At 39.1% G+C, this 25333-nt stretch overlaps 2 protein-coding genes across 5 annotated transcripts in view; both read right to left on the minus strand.

The window, feature by feature from the left end:
* Nucleotides 1-25333, minus strand: part of LOC137284830 (caspase-7-like) — a 654824-nt gene that overhangs the window by 331375 nt on the left and 298116 nt on the right. The window lies entirely within an intron of this gene.
* LOC137284816 (uncharacterized) overlaps nt 1-25333 on the minus strand; it is a 59710-nt gene that overhangs the window by 12051 nt on the left and 22326 nt on the right. Inside the window, exon 2 of one of the 3 annotated variants that reach the window (XM_067816811.1) lies at nt 15997-16080. The exons of the other annotated variants lie outside the window; for them this stretch is intronic. The gene's annotated coding sequence lies outside the window, so the exon portion shown is untranslated. The remainder of the gene's footprint in view (nt 1-15996; nt 16081-25333) is intronic. 3 annotated transcript variants of the gene reach the window in all.

The following is a 25333-nucleotide window of genomic DNA, read 5'->3' on the forward strand; positions in this document are numbered from 1 at the left end:
AGGCAATTTATAGTAATCAATAAATGTATCTTACAAGATCAAAATATCCAAGGCCCAAAAAATAAGGACGTGTGCAAATAATATATCTACCACGCACAGTGCTTGGCGTGACCAGCCGATTGATAGAACCGGGCCAGTTCTACCACCCGTCTAGGTGAAGTAAGGGTCAAAGGGGTGTGTTGAGCAAAGGGGACGCGGTTACAGGCTCCCATTGCCCTCAACCCCCAGACTCCCGTCCTCCACCGCCACAGGGCCGCAACCCACGGCCAACAGGTTGGTGGACCAAATATGCCCCCAGATCCACATGGGGGTGTTGACGAGCTCTTAGCGCTACCCAGCACTCACCACTGGTCCCTCTTATGGTAGAAAGCTAAATCCTTTTCAAAGATTAAGAGAACTGCTAGGAGTCAAAGCCGTTAGCAAGTCAGTTACTATTATGAACAACCTAAGCACGATAGACCAGAACCAACTATTGCTGGTTAGATTCCCAAACTTGGGTGAGAACGACGTCATAGTACCAGGGACAGCATGGTTGGTGTTTAACATCAAGTTGACTTCAGGCAATGATAAACGGGAGCTGGTGAATAATGTGGGTTGTGCTATAATCAAGAAGACCACCATAAAAATTAGCGGCAACGAGGTGCTTAGCATAGACGACAGCTATATATATTACTGTTACACAGACCTGTGGGAAAGTGAGGGAGAACGAGAAAACAGTGTATACCAGGGACTCGGCAGCAGAAAATCAAATAGGTTATGTATCGGGTATGCCTTCACACCAGAAGCGACAACCAAACTATCACATAGCGAAAAAGCAATCGCCGAAGCATATGGGAACAGGTTTTGTATCCCGCTTGACTTCGAGTTATTATCCTCTCACGCACTGTTTTTCCAAGCCGCATTGGGTGACAGGCTGGAATACAAACTCTCGTTCAATGATTACAGCAATGTCGTGGGTGTGCCGAACGGTGATGAGGGTAGTTATGAGATCGAAAAAATCTCCAGATATTGCCAGGCAGATACGAAATTCCTACTCTGGAAAAATGACCATTCTCTACAATAGGATACATGACAAGAGCGATACAATTTGGAATATCAATTTGAATGTACCGGCGCAATCGATGAAAGGAATATTGATCATACCCGTGGAGGAATACGGCTCATTCAAAAAGAGACTGCAAGAAATTCTCCAACCCAGAAATCACTAAAGTAGAAGTGACCATAGAGGGAGTGCCTAATCAGTTATTTAGCCACGGAATGAGAGCGCACCAGCAGTGGTAAGAAATACATAAACTATCGACAATAAAACGAAACTCAATAGTCGACAACGTGAACTGGATCTATACTCCGTGAATATTGGTGATTACCTAACCAGAATGTACGTGTTGTGGTTGGATATGAGATCGACGGATGATAACAGTCTACACGGTCGCAGGCGTCACATTGAAAATGGAAGCGAGGGGATAACCATTCAAATAACGAAGAACGCTCAAAGAACTGGGTAATTGAAATTGCTGGGGTGATGACTGACCCGGACGTACACAGAGTCGACCCGTGGACACGCCTACAAGAGTATTTAACACTGTTTCACAACAAATTTAAAGAAATGCCGACGTTGTTCATCCTTGATGATTGCAGCAGTAACAGAGAAATAACAGAAAAGAGAGACATGCTGTCGTATTTAGCCTTCTCTGGCCGGCACGCGAATCATATGGGTGCTGACGCAGAAATTCAACTCGGTGTTGAAAGACCAGAGAGAGAAGACGCGTTTGGTGGCATTATTTCACTGCAAAGACAGGGATTCATTCGAGGACTGTTTGAGAGAGAATGATGTCATGAGTAAACCTGAATGACAACAGGTTAAAAAACAGCTCTCTGAAACTAAGCATACCAAGCTCATGTTGAAAACCGACCAACCAGTGGAGTGGTGGGTGGTGACCCCCACACACCCCCCAATATTTAGTAATGACCTGCAGTCAGCCTAGTAAATATTAGTAATGACCTGCGGTCAGCTTAGTAAATTTTAGTAATGTTTTAGTAAATGTTAGTAATAGTTTAGTAAATTTTAGTAATGACCTGCGATGGGGATATGGGGGTCTCCCCCATAGTTTTTGAAGTTCTAGTCGTGTGTAATCTAACCTTTACCTCTATGTCTTTAGCGTATGCTGCATATTATTTTTTAGAAATAAAAACTAGAGTATTATATTATAAAATGGAGGCAGATGAATTACTTGAGCAGTTGTTGGTTCCAGAGGAACAAAAGGATAACAAGCAGCATGATAGACTGATAACGCTAGTAGTGGGTGGTAAGGAAAAGCAATATTTAGGCCACAACATAACTGCTGATAAGATTCAGAAAATGTCGGAAAAAGAAATCAATAAATTATATTCTAGATACGAGGCACAACTCGGGATCGAGATGACAAAATTCATACGTTCTACAATTACCCAGGTTTACACTGCCATAGCATCGCACTTTTTACCAATCCCACCTGAACGTCATCTCTATTTGTGGGAGGACTTCCAGAAGGGCCTGTTTATCGATAATGCCTTGAGGTATATAAGTTGTGCTCTATACAACCAATACGGCATGTATCTGACAACGATGACGGCAGCGAGTATCACGGCAAAGCATTGTAAATTTAATAAAACAAATCATAATAACAAAAATATACAAGATGGCTGACAGCCAAGTGGGGACACCCCACACCCCGATACAGGAGAGTCCTGCAGTGGGGGAACCCAACACCCCAGCCGACTGCAGGCCACCGCAGGTCCCTGTGATGCAAGTCACCAAGAAGAAGAACCCAAAAAGAGTTGAGGCTGGTAGAAGAAACGCCTTAGCTACGCAAACTAAACATAATTATAAATTATGGGTGGATGTAGATGGTGTAGTAGCTGTTGTTTCATTATATGCCCTGCAGCGGGGCAAGCCCCACACCCCTGTAACACAAGTCACCCATGTGGACACCCAACCGCTGGTCGACCCTCATATTATGTTATAATTAAAATTATATCTCATATTAATGACGCGTACCACGCATTGGTGGTTTCCAGGTTGGCAGTAGGGTATGCTCGGTTGACTAAAATGATTATTAGACAACCATCTATAGAGCTCGACTTTGACATGCAAGACATGTTTATCCTTACTATGAACATTTGGCATGGCGATGGCCACCAAGGACGTTTTGGTAAAGCAAGGTATTATACCGGTAAGAAACTGGAAGCACTAAATGAACTAACCATGACACAGCATTACACTCCTTCAGAGGGTCAGAAAGATCGCGAATTGATCTTTGTCATACTTGGGGGTGTGGGTGTTCCCCCTACCTGCAGGTGCCGTGAATGTTATTGAGCAAACAAACGTTCGGCTAAGGAGCAATTGAATCTCTTGACTATGGCTTCTATACTCACCGGCTGCACCTCGCCTTATCTCTATATTGTGTTTGGTAAACAGTTGTTTATTCACCCATGAATTCATGGCCCAGGTCTACTCGTAACACGGAAGGCCATGTCAGTAGACTGCGTTTGTATATATGTTTGAAACCACATGCTACTTGCGCTGCATCCTTCACGGTTAAGGGTTTGGCTTCTTTGTAGTGGCTGGCTACATCTGCAATGGCTAGTGCATACTTGTAGGTTTTACCTCTGACCCTATCATGCGGAAGAAACAACAGGTCAGCCTGGTGAACCTGATTAGGGATATGAATACCGAATTTTCTCCTGGGTATATATCTAGGTGGTGGTAAGTATAATTGCCATATAGGTTGTCTTTTTTTAACCAGGCTTTGGCCTTTTCTTCTGAAATATGTGCAGCTTTACCAGTTTTGTGTCCAGCGGTGATAGAGATGTCTTCTTCAATGTCAACCCAAATATCTAATGCCATCACTACGGAGTATGTTCATCTGGTGTTTGAATGTTTTTCTCGAATAGGGCCTGTTTGTACAGGGTATGCTTGATATGTCGTTTCACCACATTCTTTTTCACACCCTTAGCTTTCTTATTTCAGCGTCGTCTGCTTTCTTGAAGTAATACATCTTAGGTCTCAACCCCACTTATTCAGCCATTGGTGTACATGCACATTCGTCTTTCATATTGCCCAAAACTTTCTTCTAGACTTGACTGTGCATGGGGTGGTCTCTCGGGTAATCACTGGTATCGTACAGGTGTATATTGTTTTTGATATCCTCATACACATCCTCTGTTTGAATCTCCATCAGTAGTGAATCAGTATCCGTATACAGCACCTCACAGACCTGCCGGTGTGGGGTTTCTTGCACTTGGCTGTCCACAGGACTATCTGGAGGATCATACTGTTTCTTTAACTCATTGTAGTAGAAGTCACACATCAGGTGTTTAGACAGATGATTAAGTTTAATGTGGCTCTTTTTCATATGTGTGGCTGCCAAATCATCATTAAATATAGTACTTCTATTGTATGCAGGACTCACTATCAGTTTTCTGAGCTTGCTTTCCTCACTCGACCTGACTAGCTTCACACTGACACATTTTCGTAAATTCTCCATTGTTTTATCGAATACGAGTTGTTCATGATTTTGTACAGGTTTTTCTCAAAGTCGTTAGTGGCCAGCTTTTTCAAGTCTGTGTTCATCCTGATATAGGGTTCCATCCATGGGCTTTGATCAAACTTCAGTATTCTATGTACTTTAGTCAGCTTCATACCCAGTGATAGATACAGCTGTAAGTTACGATAATGGACTATATACTTTGTTTTATACATCAAATCAGGCACCAATTTCTCTACATTTGCTAGCAGCCCATTCATCAGGTTATGTTGATATTCAGACATCCAGTTGTGATTAACCCTCAAACGTTTGGGTGCCAGGGGGTAGCTACTATGAGATTGGTGCAATTCCTCTGGGTATTCTAAGTCCACTTCAAGTATATAACCCTTATCAGAATCAGGTGCAATACTCATAACATCCAGCTATGCGCAGGACTCCCATTCAAACCCACCCGTGGGTAGATATGGACTCATAGCCCAGGTTGTTAGCATCGAGGTAGAGTAGATGAGTTGGAGGTTTATTAGGGTTATAGCATTTCACTTACTTGTTGTTAGCTTTAGCAAAACGTTTAGATACCATAGAAATATCCCCATGTAACCCTTTCTCAACAAACAGATAATCCGTGAATAATTGTAACTCCACACCTGTTTTCTTCAGTTAGGCATCCCACGACAGCCCAGGTGATGAATAATACCATGCCGGGTCCAACTCATATTGCTTTGAACACGTTTTTCTGAATATCTCTAACACATTTGCCAGCAACAACACATCTGTTTTCAAATATAAATCATGATAATTCCCTAGCGTCTTACAGCCTAGTTGTTCCCATACATTTTTAGCATGGGCATAATCGTCTTGTGAGACAGACGCGTTTGTCAGCTTGCCATAGAAGCGGTCAATGGGATGTAGCTCTGTCTCATTAAACCTAGACCAGTCATCCATGTATCTATATGGGTAAATACCCTTACATAGCAGCAAGGCTCTAGTTTTCTCTTCTGTGTATCGATTAGTTATAGCAAAGTCATCTGGGTTATTAGCCTTTGCCAAGCCTTCTAGAGACGACAACAGAAACTGAACACTATCAATGAATCTCAACCCATTTAGCAAAAAGGATATATATCTCTCCATGTTGTTTTGGATACAGGATATCTTGCCTTCTACCTTTGAAATAGCCTGCATAATCAAGTGTAAATCATACCCTCGTAAATTGTGAAACACCACAGGAATATTAATAAGCTTTGGGTTAATCTGTAGCTTCAGATTACACTCACTGTGAGCCGCACCTCTGTATTTCCGTGGCACATGATAGTGGTGTCTCACTGAATCACCATTCAGAGGTTTACGGCATACATGACAATGTGTGCCTTTGTTATAGGCCTCCCTATCTGCTAGGGTCATATACATTGGTGTTATGTTATACAATACAATTTTTTCCTGATCTCTACTTCCTCGTGCTGTAAATATTGGAGAAATTTCTCAGCCGCATCTGGGCCTCTGTAAATGACTGGAGGGTTAGTTTTACGATCACAATGAACAACCACATAAGCAAAATCACATGCCTGGTGCTGTTGAACTTTCTGAGTGTAAGTTTTATCAGGGGATGGGGCTACCATATCAGTTGGTTTAATAATGGCTTCAAAGTCTACATAGATAATGTATGGTACTGGCATCTGATTTTTGTGGTTGATAAATTTCAAGATATTGTTGTTTTCAGTCAGCATCTCTGCACGCAGAGCTGTCTCCCCTACACCCCGACAATCATCCCTGATCGGCCCTAGAAAACCCATGAAGGCACCTTTCACACAAGTGTTTCCTTTACTTGTGTTTTGTTTGATCGAACGCCAATTGAGTGAAATGTGTTATGGGTATGTAGTGCCATTGTTCACCTTTTTGTATTAGAAATACATTAGCTGTTTTTCTAACCTGCTAATACAATAAAGGACTTATCCTGTGGACTATGAGTTTATTCCCTTCATGCCCGAATACCTTTATAGTCAAATCTGGATTCTATTTTTCTATTTTTGTGCACTGGGAGATAGGGGTTAGTTCATCTATACCATTCCAAATAATATCATCATCTACCGGATAACAGGAAAGTCTGGCAATTTGATAATCCTTAATGATATCCTCATACAATTTTCCCCTTGAATATTTGGAATATTAATCGTAGCACATTTGTCTGCAAAATATTTAGGAGTTGGTAATGATTTCGCTCCTTTCAATCGTTTATAGTTTGCTATATCCAGGTATATCATATTAACTTTATCAACCACCCAACCAGACCCCCTATTAGTGTAACGTTCTAGTGTTTCTCGAATTTTTTCGAATGACCTGTCAATAGAAGAGTTGATAGTGTCAGGTTGTGTTGTAACTTCCTGATTACCTCTGAAGTAAACAATAGTCTGGTCAATTGTTTCATTTCCCTGTTGTTTCTCTTGTGTCATGTTTAATGTGAGTTGAAATTTAATACCTCTTAAATCATTCAGTTCTTCATTCACTTTATCAAATAGCAATTGCCTTATATCTTCAACGTCTATGTTTCTTTGAACTTCCATCCTATCAAATATTTCCCTATAGCACGCTCAGTAGGTGTGAATTGTAATTCTATAGGGGCCTGTTCATTGAGTAATTGAATAAGCTCAGACTTTCTCATACATGAATAGCCCATCATACCTTGCTCACGCGCTTGCCTTCTTAAATTTTTCACAGTAGGAGGTTTTTGATAGTTTATCCCTAATAAAGTTAGTAACTCAGACTTTCTCATACGAGAATATCCCTTCATACCATGCTGGTGTGCCAAATTTTCAACTCACGCACTGTTGCCATAATACAGGGTTCATACCTCATGTGAAACATTTGTCTAATTGGTTGTCACTTATCGATCTACCAGCTCTCAGCCAACGCGACACAGGGCACTGCTGTGACCCAGTTATTGATCAATTTCCCATTTAGACGTGTTTAGTAAAGAGAATACAAGCCCCCAGTGGTTGTTTCCCTTCCACTGTGAGCTTGTGTGAAGGGAGACAGGTTGTGTCGATTTGCTTTTGGTGTTTTTGAAAGCATCCACCTGTGCAACTGAGGGTTGATGACATGTGTCAAGCAGGTCAGCGAACCTGAACACCCGATCCCGGCATGCATGAGTTGCTGAAGGTCATTTCTACTCCGGACTTTCACAGGTCTTTTGCACCATAGCCTGCAAACCATGAGTTTGGTATTTTTGTCTGGGCATGCGACCCAGTTCCCATACCATGAATTCCACCACCTTGGAATACAAACCCAAGCCTGCGATTGTGCATCTGCAAAAATACTAGACGAGCTGTTGGAGGGTCTGTTTAGAAAACTATACAACTGGGACAAAACTAAAATATTTACTGTGGGCTTTGGAAAGAGTCTGTTGACTAGTACTTGTAGCAGTGACGTTGTGTTGTGGAGGTTTGGTTTCTGTATGCACAAATTCTGTAGTTGGGCTCTGCTTTGTCGACAGATTGATTCACCACTATGTAAAACTTATTGTCATAGTGAAAGTGATATGAACGTAACTAACAGACTTGTGCTTCCTAAAGTGACGTTTTTGATAAGAATCATGCGATTGACGGTTACGGATTCAAATATATGAACATGAATGCGTTGATATAACGCCGTTCACTGGTCAAACTGAGTGTTTACGACGCTCTTGTTGTGGACATTGTTCATGCGTTTCCAACATTATGAAATGTGCAACACATGTCATATTTGGGATTTCATTTTCTTAGTTTCCATTTGTGGAAGTCACGGTGGCGGATCAGGCTAGGTGGACGAATGTGTGATGGCGATTAAGTGCCTGACTTTGTGGGTGCGGGTTCAAATCCCAGATGGACTCAACCAAAAAAGTACTAGAATTAGTACTATGCTAGGAAAGTGAAATCCCAAATATGACACATGTTGCATTTGACCACTTTCTAAATGGTATTGTGTTATCATTATGAAATGCAATTATAAATCGCTACGAATTTCAAAACAGTAACATATCTGTATGTAACTTATCACATCTTTGTGAATATTTCAGTCTGACGTTTTTTGGTCATTTATATATTTTTCAGCGAATTCATTAAGAATTCCACTTGGGGTATAATAGCTGGGTTACGTGAATGTTCAAGTTTGAGAACTATTTCTGCTTTGGGGTATAATGTAGCAGGTTTTTAAAAAATATATTTTATTTGCATATGCAATAAAACAAATTTAATTGTGATTACTGAACTCTTTTCAGAAATATAATTGCAAATTTATAAGGTGAACATCTAGTACGTCAGAATATGTCTATAGAAAAATATGCCTTCTCCTTTTAGTTGTATCAAGAAGATTTAATTCATTAAAATAAATAAGCAAAAATAAAACAATACAATATTACAAGGTGTATGTATTTCAGTGATATTAAGTATCATTGGCTGTCAAACAGGGATAGAGTTATCGCATGTTCACTGTGCACAAGATGCACGTGTGATATGTGGCATCTATTTCATGCTAAGGGCGTTGTTTATTTAGGGTTACTTTTACAACTTTTCCAATGACATTTATTCCATCTGATTTTATGTATGTGAATAAGTGAGTGAGTTTACGAAACACTCAACAATAGTCCAGCTATATGACAGCAGTCGGTAAATAATCGAGTCTGGACCAGACAATCCAGTGATCAACAACATGATCATCGATCTGCGCAATTGGGAACCGATGACATGTGTCAACCAAGTCAGCAAGCACGACCACCCGATCCTTGGCACGTGTCAATATGTGTTTTGAGTTACTGCTTTGGCGTTTACTTTTTATCATAGTTACATCAGCCATAATTCGATAAATTTTAATATCAGCATTTGTGATTGGAACATTTTGTCTTATGGTATGAAAAAGTTCCGGATTCCTGGGGTTGTGTGTTGACGCATAGACCAAATTGAAAGTGTTATTTATTTGTTCAGCATGAACTTTCAACAGTGTCTTTCTGTCTATGTTCATTGGTTTCTTTATTCCATCCTCCCAAAAACAACTGGGTACCCACGGGACTGTGGATATGATCTTAATTCTTCAAGTCGTGTACTCCTTGTCAGTATTTGAAACACAATCATGCAGATACGTCTTGCTAAATTATATGGAATGCTTTTCTTTATGACTCGGATGGCAAGATGAAAAATGTAGATGTTGTTTAGTATCTGTAGGTTTATAATATATCCTAAAAGTAACGTAGCATACGTGGGTGCCAGTTTAGTTCCCATTGCTGTACCTTTTATTTGTCTATACTGTTATCCATCAAAATTAAATGTATTATTGATCAATATGAATTTAACAATTTCTATGACGAATTCCTTCGAGAATCGTGTTGGTAGTAATGCTGGATGTTCGTGTAACCGGAATGATATAGCTTCAACTGCTAAATTGTGTGGGACATTAGAATATAAATTTTTCACATAAAAAGTAACGAGTTTGTTTTTTTCTTGTGTTTGTTGATGTAAATAGTTTAGGGAATCCATTGTATCTCTTGTATAACTGTGAACTTTTGTAATAAAAGGTTTAAGCACTATGTCAATGAAATTACTCAACCGATGTGTAGCACAACTGGGTCCTACAATTATGGGCCTAAGCGTCAAATCATTAGGATGTTCTGTTTCAATGTAGTTATCAGTAGCATTTTCACATTTATCTTTAATATCCCGACATTTGTGTACTTTGGGTTATCCATAAAAGTTGCTTTCTTTGCAAATGAAATTTGTTAGGTAATCTAACTCCTTTTCAGTGATTTCATTAGAAAATGTGGCAAGAAAACCTTTAAGTTTTTCATGAACATTGGCAGTGCTTATAACTTCATAATTTAAACCTTAATTATTTCCAAGGACATTTTCCTGTAATGCTGAACGTCCATAATGACAACAGCCCCGCCTTTGTCGGCCGCTTTGATAATAGTGTTTTTATCGTTAAGAATATCTTTAAGTGCAATCCCTTCTGAATTGGAAATGTTAGACTTTGAGCATTTTTGTGGTAATAAAGGGACATCAGACATAGAGCCAATGGATTTATCTAGATGTAAATTCCTACCTTTCTTTGGAATCCAGTAAGTTTTGTTCTAAACAAGTCATATATCTCTCTTGAGATGTAGTCTCCCTAGTCTCATAGTCTGTAAACTTACCAATGTCAGTCACTTCTAAAGCTTGAACCAACGCATGGCCTAGTCTATCTAGTGGCACTAATGGTAAATCTGCTGCACGTTTGAATGAATTTGCACGTCAGAAGTGAAAAAAAACCCCAGACACCTGTGTCCTCATGCACGTTCTTAACAGTGAACAGAAAGCAATTGTACACTAAATATTGTCAACCTTTATGGCTATCAATACACACAGCTTGTACCTGTACGTTTGTCATTTTGACTGTTTCTTATTATGACAGTGATTGAACACAACAGTGAGTGAACCATCACTCAAGGTATCAGCGAAACAGACTATAACTCAGAACTTTAATCCATTGTAACAGTACCACTGTTTTGGCTTTGGGCTTGGCGGGAGGACACCTATTATACAGAGAACAACTTGTCCTGTTCGCTCATGTGTGTCCTCTAATCCCAGGTAATACCTTGCTGGTTGCTGGGAAACTTGGGGTACACTGGCTTTGACATTACGGCAGATACTGTTGCATATAGTGCTCCCTTTGTATTTTGAATCATGCATGGCACAGATATGTATTTGTAGCGTTTGCGTTGGGTGAGTAAACCAACAACTTACCAACCTCCGAAATGTGCATATATATGTTCAGAATAAAAAGAAAATCGAAAATCATATACTACTGGAAAAAAGTAACTTCACTATTCGACGGTATGCCATTTTTAAATGCAAAATGATCATATGACTTGTCGTGTTTTCCGCCACTGTTGACAGATCAATATCGAATTTTTGTACACCAGGCATCGTGCCACGTTCTTGAATAGAGGAGAATAGTCAACATTCAGTTGGATTTAGTGAGTGAGTTAATATTTAATGTCACGTCGGTAATATTGCAGCCATATCGTGACAAAAACATACGAGACATAAAAAGGAATATATATGCATATTATGAAGAACCTGTCGACGAAGGACAGTAAAACAACTTGAAAACTAACATTATCACTATTTGGACACTACAATATAAAAACAAGCCATAGATCGCCAACAACAGAAGGTAGATCACCATGCTTGGGGCCATGGGGACTTACAGTACCTTTGCTACCTGCATGGTCCCTAGCTGGATTTACACCACCCCCTCGGCTGCTGGCGAATGTATGCAAGATTAGCCACAATTTAAAATGACACATATTCTACGACTAAAAAGGTGGAAGATTAAATCTGACTTCAACAGTTTTGGGACTTTGGTATCCTCTCAGGAGGACAATAATTTTATGGTACTTCAAACCCCTCCGAGGATACAGCCACTAACAATCTTAACTGCTAATTCAACTTCCAATCATAAAATATTTATCTATTTACAAGTCATGTAACAGGTCCAATTCTTTTTTAAAAAACCGCAATGATCAAATGAGCACTAACACTACTAAAAAGATCCTTAATAGTTGTTGATTTAAAAAAAATATCCCTTGTGATGGAATATTCAACACAGTCAAGCAAGACATGCTTGACTGTGATTCTTTCATCACAAGGGATACAAAACGGAGGATCTTCACCTTTACGCAAATTAGGCCAGGAGCATTAGACGTGACATTGGAAAAAAATAGTAGAAAGCTGAATTTTTCAGGGAAGCTTCAGATCATTATTGCCATGCGCAAAGTACAAAGTTCTGCTAATTCTACCTTGTGGCATTTTCAATGATTATACACATAGATATTATGTCAATAACTATGTCATGTGATATATCAAATGAAAGCTCATCTGACAAGTAATCTAAATATTGATATCATGCATTTTGGTATTTTCAAAATGGCCACCAATTTCAATCTGGTCGCCAAAACCATTAGAATGATTATACACACACATATTTTGTCAATACTTATGTCATGTGACATATCAAATGAAAGCTCATCTCACAAATAGGTTACTTTTAACACCACCCGTACATAAGACAATACCAAATGACATACATTTGGTCCGACTGCGACTTTATTATGCCACACATGAAACGATTTAAAGAGTCTGTTAACAGTCTGCTGCTTTCATCAAGTTTTGTCATTTCAGGATAGTATCACTGTCACACACTATGGATCTGTGGATCGTATATCATCACTTTCCATGCTCACATGAGATGATAATAACCTTATCTAAAAAGTTCAACTTAAGATAAAGAGTTTTTGGCTCATATCCATTTGCTCCACCCAAAAAGTTATTCATATAAGATGTGAAATCCTGAAGTGAATGCCGACATTCATCATTTTCACGAATATACATGCTTATATAATTGCTTCATGTGTTCCTGTATCGAGCGGCCGACCTCTTCCATCTGTATTGTCCTCAGTTGGAAATGGCTTACCAGCATAGTAGAGGACCTGACAATCATGATTGTATTTCCCTTCTACCGTTATATAATCAAAGGTATTTCAGATCCAGAGTTTGACAGAATCCTCCCACTCTTCAGCTGCAGCATCTGCTTTCTTGAGTAAACTTTGAATGGAATCCTTCGTCATAGCCTCGTGTGACTTGACTCTACGATGATTATGAATTTTTAAATCAGATTTTCCCTTTGCTATTTCCTTAGAACAATTGAGACAATGTGTTTTGACGTTGACAACAGGAGTATTTGAGCGCAATTTAGAAGCTGGGCTTTCAAAGATAGGAGTTCTTCATGTTTTCTTTTGAAAGAATTGATGCTGCTCTTTCTGATGTAGTGTCTTCTGCATTCGCCATGGACAACAAATGGCAACTTTGCCTTGCCTTCTTCAAAATACGACTGCTAACCACTTCCTCTCAATATACTTGCTCGGACAAGACCATGAAGACCTTTTTCACCAACTTCAATACCATGGATTGAATGTCTTTTCCACAGATTGGCATTCAGCATCTTTCCATCATTATGTTGTGTTTTATGTTGTTCTGTCAGTTTTTAACTCTTACTTCAATTATCACAACTTATCTATTTTATTTGTTCCATAAAGTCATTGAATTGTTTCAAAATCAAAATTTACTTATATGTTTTGGAAAAATCATGCTGAAATCCAAAATTTCTCATCCCACCTGTGACATTGTTTTTCTCACAGAGATGTATGGCTTACCAGACAACATATCATATATGCTTATCACCTTCACATGGATTCAATGGTAATGTTTTCAAGAAAAAATTAAAGCATCTGTCTTGAGAGGATAGTAATTCTGTTCATCAATAACAGTTGAAAATGTATTAAGTCATCCATAGTAGACATTTTAATAAATTTGACCAAAAGCACAAGCATCAAATGTGTTGTTATCATGCCATTTGTTATTGTCTTATGTACGGGTGGTGTTAAGAGCAATATATGTAGATTCCTTGTCAGATATTTGATATTTTCATTTGATATGTCACATGACATAATTATTGACAAAATATCTATGTGTATAATAATTTTAATGATTTTGGCGGTCAGATTGAAATTGGCGGCCATCTTAAAAATGCCACAAGGTACAATTTGCAGAACTTTGTACGCATGGCAATGATGTTCTAAAGCTTTCCTGAAAAATTCAGCTTGGTTTAATTCTGTGCCCAAGGGGCGGAACAAGAGAAGGATTTTTGTTATAAAAATCCTCATAAAGCGGATTGCACACACAGCTATAGGCAGGGTTACATTCATTAGAATATAATTTAGCGATGTATTGTAAAGACAAGTTTATGCGACGTTGTGTAAAAGATGGTTCATCGGTCTCAACGTAGAGACTATAAATAGGTAAAGTTCTGAAAGACCCAAGACAAAGTCTTACGCCTTGATGGTGGACAGAATCAAGAAGTTTAAGGTTGCTTTTACAGGCTCCGCCATATACGATGGAGCCATAATCGAGTTTCGAACGGACCAGTGATCGATATAGGTGTAAGAGGGTTGCTTGATCCCCTCCCCACTTTGAGTTGGAAACAACTTTCAACAAGTCAAGAACCTTCAAGGATTTAGTTTTAAGGGATTTAATATGAGGCAGAAATGTTAAGTGGGAGTCAAAGATTAGGCCCAAGAACTTGGCATCCTTTACAACTTTGATGGGAGTGCCATCTAGAGATAGTTCTGGGTCCTTATGTGGCTTATATTTTCTGCAAAAATGTATACAATTAGTTTTGGATTTAGAAAATTTAAAGCCGTTTCCAAGACACCATTTATTTATTTTGTTTAAACACATCTGCAGTTGCTTTTCAATAGTATGCATATTTTTTACACAAGAAATATTAAACTCATCCACAAATAACGATCCATCAATTGAATCGTTTAAAACTTTTGATAAACTATTTATCTTATCTTTATGATAAAAAGTGTGACAGACAAAATAATACCTTGTGGAAGACCCTGATCCTGATTGTAATGATCAGACAGGGTAGAACCCACACGGACTTGAAATTGTCTGTTATTTAAAAAGTTGGCTATGAATTGAGGCAAACGGCCTCGTAATCTGAAAGCATGTAAATCTCTTAAAATACCATATTTCCAGGTTCTGTCATATGCCTTTTCAAGATCGAAAAAGATAGACACACCGTGTTGTTTATTAATCATCGCGTTTGTTACAAATGATTCCAAACGCACTAAATAGTCGACAGTACTTCTGTTTTTTACAGAAACCACATTGTATATCTGTTATAAGGTTATTTGTTTCCAAGTACCAAACAAGCCGATTATTTATCATGCGTTCCATGATCTTGCACACAGAGCTAGTTAAGGAAATCGGTCGATAATTGGACGGATCCGTATGATCACGTCTGGTTTAGGTATTGGTGCTACTATGGAGCCACGCCATGGGGGAGGAAAGTTACCCGATTTCCACATATCATCAAACATATTTAGAAGAGTTTCTAGGCAGGATTCTGGTAAATGCTTCAGGAGTTGATAATGTATGTTATCAGCTCCTCTAGCAGTATCATGACTTTGATCAAGAGCAGTATCGAGTTCATGAATAGAAAATAGTTCATTATGATCTTCCCCATTATCTGAATTACAATTAATAGTTTTCTTTTCTTTTTGTTTTTGATATAGTTGGAATTTAGGTACATATTTAGAAGAGGAAGAGTGTTTAGACAGAGTTTCACCCAGTTTATTTGCAATACCTGATTACTCGGTAACTAATTGCTCTTCATGTTTAAGATGTTGGATGCTAGATTTGGTACCTTTACCTTTGATTTTCTGGACCATGTTCCATACCTTGGACATAGGCGGTCGAGAATATATTTTGGACACTTAATTTTTCCAAGATTGGCGTTTATTCTGTTTAAATGTACGCCGAGCTTTAGCATTTAAAATTTTAAATTTATTTACATTATGCACCAGAGGATGGCGACGGAAATAATGATCAGCTTTCTTACGTGCCTTCATCAGTGAACCATGGTTTTCGTATGTGTGGAACTGCAGAAAACTTTGGGATACACTCGTCAGTAATATCATTGAGTACACCTGAAAAACATTTAATAGAATCAGGAACAGTACTGAAACGTTCGGGATTAAGTTTGCCAAAACAGAGAGATTCATATACAGTCCAGTTGGCCTTTTTAAAATTTCGTCTTGATGATGGAGGTACATAAGATGGGTTCACAGGTTTTAGTATTGTTGGGAAATGGTCGCTTCCACATAGGTCATTCAAATTCATTTAAAAGATTAGTCAGTAACCAAGAGCTGAATATGTCCCTGTGCCAGGATGTAAAATGTATGTGATCCGTCATTGTAAATACAGAGATCATTATTTGAAAGAAAATCCTCAATTAATTTACGTTTGGTGTTCGTAGTAGTACCACCCCAGAGTGGCCATTTAAATCGCCCATGATTATACACAGTTTAGGTAATTCATTATAAAGAGCTTGTAGATCAGTTAACTGGACATTGGATGAAGGTGGAATATACAATGAACAAAGTGTAAATGCAACTCGTAATGTAAGTCGCACAGCTACTGCTTGGAGATCTGTTTTAAGCGGTATTGAACTATGTATAACGTATCAAGATTGATGATCCTCCACTTGCCCTATCACCTGGAGGTGAAAAGTAATGATACACGTTGAAATAACGGAGGTCAAGAGTATCTGTCTGTTTTAAAATGTTTCTTGGAGACAGATTGCTGACGGCGAAAAATCCTGGATTAAAAGCTGCAATTCATTAATATTAGTACTTAGTCCTCTGCAATTCCACTGAATGATATCATTTTGACAACCTATCTTTTGGGGGGGGTTTATTGAGGATCTACCCCGGACTTTTTTGGTGGGCGACAAACCGTGTGCCCTACAACGGACGTTTTCAGATACGTCCATATCCTCAAGAGATCCGTATCTGTTGAATAACTGAATTCTATTTTCTGACCCTTTTTCGACTCTTTTGAAGAATCCACTTTTTTACTTTTGGTTACCTTAACAAGATCTTGATGTGACTTTGCTGATGACTGAGAAGAGAGGTCGTGATCACGGGATTTCTCTGATTGTATTCCTGATGTACCAGGACGGGAGTCACCTGTTTGGGTAGATGCAGCGGCCGAGAAAAGTGCAGGAGTATCTGTTTCAATCCACGTCAAGTTTGTATGACAACTTGCTAAAACGTTTTTTATGCTGGATGTTGCATCAGCCATGCTGTGTACTAGCTTCTTGGCCTCTGTAAAACTAATGTTTTGCGTGAATTTTATTTTACTGATTGCCATTTGCTGTTTCCATACGGGACAGTCCTTAGAATAGGATGGGTGATTCCCTGCGCAGTTTGTGCATTTTGTGACATTACTGTCACAATCTTCTGTTCTGTGGGTCCTTTCACTGCAATGAGCACACACAACAGACAATGTGCAAGTATTGACACCATGGCCGAGCTTTTGGCATTTCAAACACCGAAAGGAATTCGGAATGTACTTTTACACACTGATATTACAGTATCCAGCCTTAAGTGACGTAGGTAGGTGACGAGAAAGAAAACGGATAGGTATTAGTTTGAATAGTTGTGTTGCTTTAACGGGTCGTGAAACGTTTGACATGTAATACACCCTGATCTTTCATCTCGGAAGCGATATCAAGTTCAGACATGTCTGCCAGCAATCGATCTCGATCACGTACGATTCCCTTCAGTGTTCTGTGGGCCGTGAGGGTAACCGGAGTGCCAACGAAAGTGTCAGTGTTCAAAAGGTTGGTTGACTGTTGCCCTTTGGCGCATTCTATCAACAGCGCACCAGAACGTAATTTTCTAATGTTCCTTACATCACCGGCAAATCCATGGATACCCTAAGACACCGCAAAAGAGTTTAACTTTAAAGGTGTATTATCTTTGGTCTCGATGACAATAAAACGTGGTCAGTAGTCAATGTGTTTAGACGGCCTGAGGTCATCAACAGGGTCATTTTCAAGAGGACGTTTGCTCTTTTCAGTAGGGGTTTCGTCAGCCATGGTGAGTTATTTAGGGTTCATCATCCGTGCTCCTCACCCACCACGGAGTATCACATGGACAATGCCAAAGCAAGCGGTCCTCCAGCTTGCAGCACCAAGGATACCCGGATGATATACTCCAACAGACGAATTATAAGTAATTAATCCACCAGATTGGTCCATGAACCACTGCCTTCTGGGCATAAGACTTTAGGCAAAGTTCAGAACTTCAAAAGGGTGGGTGTCCCACTTCTTCTGCATCAGACCACGGATATAAGATCTTATTGTAGCTTTATAATCTGAGTATGGAATAAGAAGTGGTGTCACAGATTTGTTGAGTGCCGCCTTAGCAGCAAGATCGGCCATTGTGTTACCAGAAATGCCAACGTGACTAGGTAACCAACAAAGGACAATGTCGCACTGGCCAGTAGCAAGATCATTGTACAATTCAATAATTTCAATTAAAAAGTGGATGTTTACAAGAAATATTTTGAATCGCCTGAAGGCAAGAAAGGGAGTCGGAATAGATTATATACTGTTTATGTTTAGGGTGTCTTTGAATGTATTTAAGAGCCGTTAGTATGGCGTTTGCTTCAGCTGTGAAAATAGAAGTGTTATCTGGCAATCTGGAAGATATTGTTCTGGATCCAATGACAGTGGCACAAGCTACTGCACCACCGTCCATGGAACCATCTGTAAATAAGGGTTTATAATTGCTATATGTAATTTTTAATTGATTATATTCTTGTATATATTGCACGTCATTTGTTTCTGATTTTTATATGTAGTCAATGTTAGGTCAACCTGTGGCCTAACCAATTGCCAAGGAGGAGAAGAAAGAAGACGAGAAGGTGCTATATTATCCAGCTCAATGCCAGCAGCAGCAATGAAAGGCTTAATTCTAAGCCCCAGAGTTGGAACAAGAGAAGGTTTCTTGACGTACAAATCTTCAGGAAGAGGTTTAAAAACACAATTAATTGCAGGATTCAACTCGTTAGAATAGAGTTTCGTAATATACTGTAAAGCTAGTTTTATACGGCGTTGAGTAAGAGAAGGCTCATCTGCCTCAACATAGAGACTGTCAATATGAGAGGTTCTAAAGGACCCAAGACAAAGTCTTAGGCCTTGGTGGTGGACAGAATCAAGTAGTTTTAGGTTGCTTTTGCAAGCTCCACCATATATGATGGAGCCATAATCAAGCTTCGAGCGGATAAGTGATCTGTATAGGTGTAGGAGAGTAGCTTGATCCCCTCCCCACCTTGAGTTAGAAACGACTTTCAGTAAATCGAGTGCCTTCAGGCATTTAGTTTTTAGGTACTTGATTTAGGTATTTGATATGCGGTAAAAAAGTTAAGTGGGAGTCAAAAATCAAACCCAGAAACTTGGCTTCCTTGACAACTTTGATGGAAGTGCCATTTAAAAATAGTTCTGGTTCCTTATGAGGCTTAGATTTTCTACAAAAGTGTAGACAATTTGTTTTTGATTTAGAAAATTTAAAGCCATTTTCAAGACACCATTTATTTATCATATTTAGGCACAACTGCAGTTGTATGCATATTTTTACCTCGACAAGAAATATTAAAAATCATCCACAAATAATGATCCATCAATTGAATGGTTTAAAACCTTGGATAAACTGTTGATCTTGATGCTGAATAAAGTAACAGACAAAATACTGCCTTGTGGAACACCCTGATCCTGATTGTAATGATCAGACAGGGTTGAACCCACTCGGACTTGAAATTGCCTGTCCTTTAAAAACTCTGATATAAAAAGAGGTAACCGACCCCTTAAACCAAAATCATGTAAATCCTTTAGAATACCATGCTTCCAGGTCGTATCATAAGCTTTCTCAAGATCAAAGAAGATTGATACAACATGTTGCTTATTTATAATAGCATTTTTGACAAAGGATTCTAATCGTACCAAATTATCAATGGTACTACGGTTTTTCCTGAAACCACATTGTATGTTAGTAATAAGGTTATTGGTTTCAAGATACCAAGTTAGTCTGTTGTTTACCATTCGTTCCATGGTTTTACAGGCGCAACCTGTTAGGGATATTGGTCTGTAATTTGATGGACCACTATGATCTCGGCCAGGCTTTGGAATAGGGATAACAATAGTATTACGCCATGAAGTTGGGAAAGTCCCTGAAGTCCATATTGTGTCAAAAATATTGAGAAGCGTTTCCAAACATGAATTAGGTAGATGCTTCAGGAGCTGATATTGAATCAGCATAAATTAGAATCACCACATGATATATCCAGGGAAGAATATGTTCCCGTAGCTGGATGTAAATAAGTGGCTGAATCGTCATTGAAAATACATAAGTTATTATCGGATATGAAATCCTCGATGATTTTACCCTTAGTATTTGTGTTGACACTTCCCCAAAGTGGGTTGTGTCCGTTAAGATCGCCCATGATTTAACATGGCTTCGGGAGTTGATCATATAGATTTTGAAGATCTGATTTGTGAATATTTGAAGAGGGCGGTATGTACAAACTGCACAATGTCAGCACCATGTGCAAAGTAATACGAACAGCTACAGTTTGCAATTGTGTATTTAGAGCGACAGGGCTATGGATGACGTTGTGATGTACTAAAATAGAAGCACCTCCAGTTGCACGATCCCCCTGAGGAGAAAAAGAATGGTAAGCATCATATTGTCTCAATTTAAGATTATCTGTATCTTTAAGATATTTCTCTTGGAGACAGAATGCCGACGGTTGATGATCTTGTACGAGTAACTGTAACTCGTTAAAGTTAATTTTAATCCCTCTGCAGTTCCACTGAATTATATTGGCCAGCTGAGTCATGGTGGCTCAGTTGGCGATCTTCCGCGAGAACGTGACGGGGGTAAGCACCTCCGCTCGTCCTGTGAGTACGGGGTCACCTCCATGTCTAGAGGCCCAATAGTGTTTTTCCTATTTAATTTTTTACCTTTCTGCTTTTTCACTGGAATAGTGGGTGGTGGTGATGTGGCTAGTGGCGAAGCAGTCATTTGTGATGACTCACACTGAATTTCTGTCTGAGACTCAGACGTTGTTTGAGTGACTGGGGCAGTAGATTCTTTAGGTTCAGAAGCAGGTTTGTTAGATGAAAACACAGGTTTTTCTGATTTGACATTTGTCACCTCCCCACAGATCCCATAGATAGCTTTTGACACAGCAAATGAGTTGTGTTTGATAGGCAGAAAATCAGTTGCTTCGATCACTAGATATCTAGCCCAGGAATCAGTGGTTGAATTAGTGTCGGATGGACGAATTAGTGTCGGATGGACGATCTAGTTCGTCCAGACGTCGCTTTTTGGCATGTCGAGTTAAACCAGCATGTTGGAAAGTCATGGCGAAAGGAAAATCATTCAACATCCCTGCTTCCCACCCACCATGGAGTGTCAACAAGGACGGTGTCTATTAGCAACGGGTATCCAAGATGCTGACACCAGGGATACAGGGATGGTATACTCCAGCGAATATGACACGAATAGCTGTATTTGTCTACCAATTCAACGCCAGACTGGTTCGGCCCTAGACAAGAAATTAGAGACATACATCATTCGGAGGTCAACATCACTAGATTGGCCCATGAGCCACCGCCTTCTGGCATAGGACTCTAGGCAAATTATTATAGTATAGAGTATGATAATAACAAACGCTCATTGTCACAAATGTAGAAACATGCACAATAATTGCTGAGGAAGTTTGTCCTTGCACAGGGCATGGCGTGACCAGCCGATTGATAGAACCGGGCCAGTTCTACCACCCGTCTAGGTGAAGTCAGGGCCAACGTGGTGTGTTGAGTAACAGGAACATGGTTCGAGGCCCCCATTACCCTCAACCACCAGGATCCCTTCCTCCACCGACACAGGGACACAACCCACGGCCAACGGATTGGTGGACCAAATATGCCCCGGGATCCACACGGGGGGTTGGCGAGCACTTAGCGTTACCCAGCACCCACCACGAGGAGGTGGCTCGCCATGGGTGCCTATAGAGCCATAATGTTTAATCTAAGTACTACAGTGCAATGAAGTTTTGCGAACACAAAGGTAATAGTTAAACATAAATTTCATAATCAGCGTTGTTTTTCACCAAAGAACGCACTTCAATGCACACTACTTACGTAAATATTGTTACTGTAAGTGATTCATTCAGATTCAACTCCAATATAATGTTAACGTGAAAAATGACTCAGATACATGGTTTTGGTGAACTATCTGAGTTTCAAATCTCACTGAAATGTCATTATAGTCCTAAAAAATAGGACGTTGGCCTTTATGATAATTTGATGACATATGTCGTTTTAAAACAAACGAAATGGTCACTCACAGCCAGGGGCTCTGCTAATAAGTCCCAAAACATATTGGTCAAATAGTTGAAGGACATATATGAAAGAAAATTGTTTATTGTGAATAGCACGTTCCTGAGTGTATGCTTGTTCCTTCATGACTTGATGACTTGACTTTTTCATCGGCTGTGGAATCTTTCGCCCTTGGATATGCCGCCATGAGTTGCCAGGGCGAATTTCCTCTTTCAAAATTATACACAAAATACATGTACACGTAAGGAACTGTTAATTCTTTGACTAGGGGTGATGATGATTTCTGTGACGAAACATGTACGATGTGAATGCCACCTCATCTCTCTCTCCCCTCCCGTATGGCTAGTAACTGGCACGATTATATGTTTGAAGAGATATGATGAATTGCAGCATTGTTTTTCTGGCCAATTGCCCTTCTGAAACCAAATATAGTGCGTTTCACTCATAAACGGACCGGTGAATTGCAATCGAACTCGAAAACAAATAAACACAAAATGTTCAATGACACGCTGATCATATTGAAATCATACCAACTCTGTGAGGCTTTTGCTGAATTTTTATTTTAAACATAAAAAAGTTTTTGAACAAACTATCATAAAAATATTAACACAGTTCGCTGTTTATTACGAGGGAGGAGGATTTGGCTAAGTGAGAGAGTGAAGTACGTGCAATAATATGTTATAAATACATTGTCTATTTTACTTATGAACCATTATTTTATCAATTGTCTGTCAGCACAATTTGAATTCACTTCTTATTGTCATCTGTCAGCCTCAGACGACGGCATACAGACAGATATCAACATTTAATAATGTTGTTATAGTTACAGTTACAGACAATAAACAACTTTTTAAGACAACTCCGTCTCATCAAATGTGTTTCGGACAAGAAGAGACTCGAACCTGCGACGCTGTTAATTAACACTATACAATGTCCGACGCTTTGGACACCGAGGACAATGAAAGTACAGCAATGGGTGATCAAATTGGACCTGGAGTTGACGATGGACACAATGACGATGTGTATAACACTCAGCCGTGTGCTGATATAGATGAGTCCATCTGTTTAGAGTGAGTGAGTGAGTTAATATTTAACGTCACATCGGCAATATTGCAGCCATATTGTGACGTGAACATGTTACATATTGAAATGAAGAGGAGCATATAGTAAAAACCTGTCAACGAAGGACAGTAAAATGACTAGATTATCACATTGAGAATATAAAACTAGCGTCGAAATCTAAAAAATAATAGAACAATACAAAACAATTTGGACATCACAATGTAAAATTGGTCTATAGATTGCCAACAACTGAAGGTAGATCACCATACTAGGGACCATGGGGACTTACAGTACCTCAGCTTCCTGCATGGACCCTAGCTGGATTTACACCATCCCTTCAGCCATTAGCAATTTGGACAATGCTAGCCATACATTAAAATAACAAATATACTACGATTAAAAACTGTTGGTAAATTTAAATTGACAATGAAAGTATCGGGACTTACGTACCTTCTCCGGGGGACAATAATTTTACACTGCTTCAACCCCCTTTGAGGGTACAGCCACAAACAATCAAATTTACTAACATAAACTACCAAGCATTAAAATACAACTATATACAGAACATATTAATCAAAATTCAACAAGAAAATCTATTTCTTTTAAAAAACCAATGATTAAAGATAATTAACTGTGCTAAAAAGATCATGAAGTGTGTTCACATTGAAATATTTATCCCTTGTGATGGATAGTTCAACACAGTCAAGCAGGATATGCTTGACTGTAACTCTCTCATCACAAGGGATACAAAACGGAGGATCTTCACCTTTCAACAGGTATGCATGGGTATACCTTGTGTGGCCAATACGACATCGTCGCATGATGACCTCTTCAAATCTCGACTGACAACCCAAGTGGGTATATCCAATATACGGTTTTATGGCGTGTAATTTATTTCTTCCCACTTGGGTGTCCCACTTTTTCTGCATCAGATCACGGATGTAAGTTCTAATGCAAGCTTTGAAATCAGAGTAAGGGATAAGAAGTGGTGTAATAGATTTGTTGAGTGCTGCCTTGGCAGCAAGATCGGCCATTGTATTTCCAGAAATGCCCACGTGGCTGGGCAACCAACAAAAGACGATGTCGCATTGGCCAGTAGCAAGATCATTATACAATTCAATAATCTCAATTAAAAGTGGATGTTTACAAGACACATTTATTATAGCCTGAAGGCAAGAAAGAGAATCAGAATAGATTACACACTGTTTATGTTTAGGATATCGTTGAATATGCTTAAGAGCCGTTAATATCGCGTTTGCTTCTGCAGTAAAAATAGAGCTTTTATCTGGTATTCTAGAAGATATTGTCCTGGATCCAATGACAGTGGCACAAGCCACTGTGCCACCGTCCTTGGATCCATCTGTAAATATGAATTTGTAATTGGTATATTTGTTTTTAAGTTGATAATATTCTTGTTTATATTGTAAGCCATTGGTTTCTGATTTTTTAAATGAGGTCAATGTTAGGTCGACTTGTGGTTTCACCAACTGCCATGGAGGAGAAGAAAGAAGTCTGGAAGGAGCTATATTGTCCAGCTCAATACCAGCAGACAGACAGACAGACAGACAGACAGACAGACAGACAGACAGACATTTTATTCAGTAATAGGCCAGTGGCCCAAAATACAAACATAGGTATAATTAGAATTTACATGCGTTTATCTAAATACATCAGAATCTCTTATTTTCCCAACATTATATAAAAATAGGCATAAGTTTTTTATAACATCTATATTTTTTGAGGTCATAATGTTTATAAAACTGTGTTGTGATATAGGGTGTTTCAAATATTTATCCAGAAACTTTTTTCTTATGTCTAGGTAGGCTTTACAATAAAGTAAAACATGTATTTCATCTTCAATTACATACAAATTCTTTTGATAGCAAAAGTGACAGAATCTTGAATCATAAGGGATATTGTTGTATCTGCCA

Source organism: Haliotis asinina, chromosome 5 (assembly GCF_037392515.1).
Source record: "Haliotis asinina isolate JCU_RB_2024 chromosome 5, JCU_Hal_asi_v2, whole genome shotgun sequence".
Lineage (NCBI taxonomy): Eukaryota > Metazoa > Mollusca > Gastropoda > Lepetellida > Haliotidae > Haliotis > Haliotis asinina.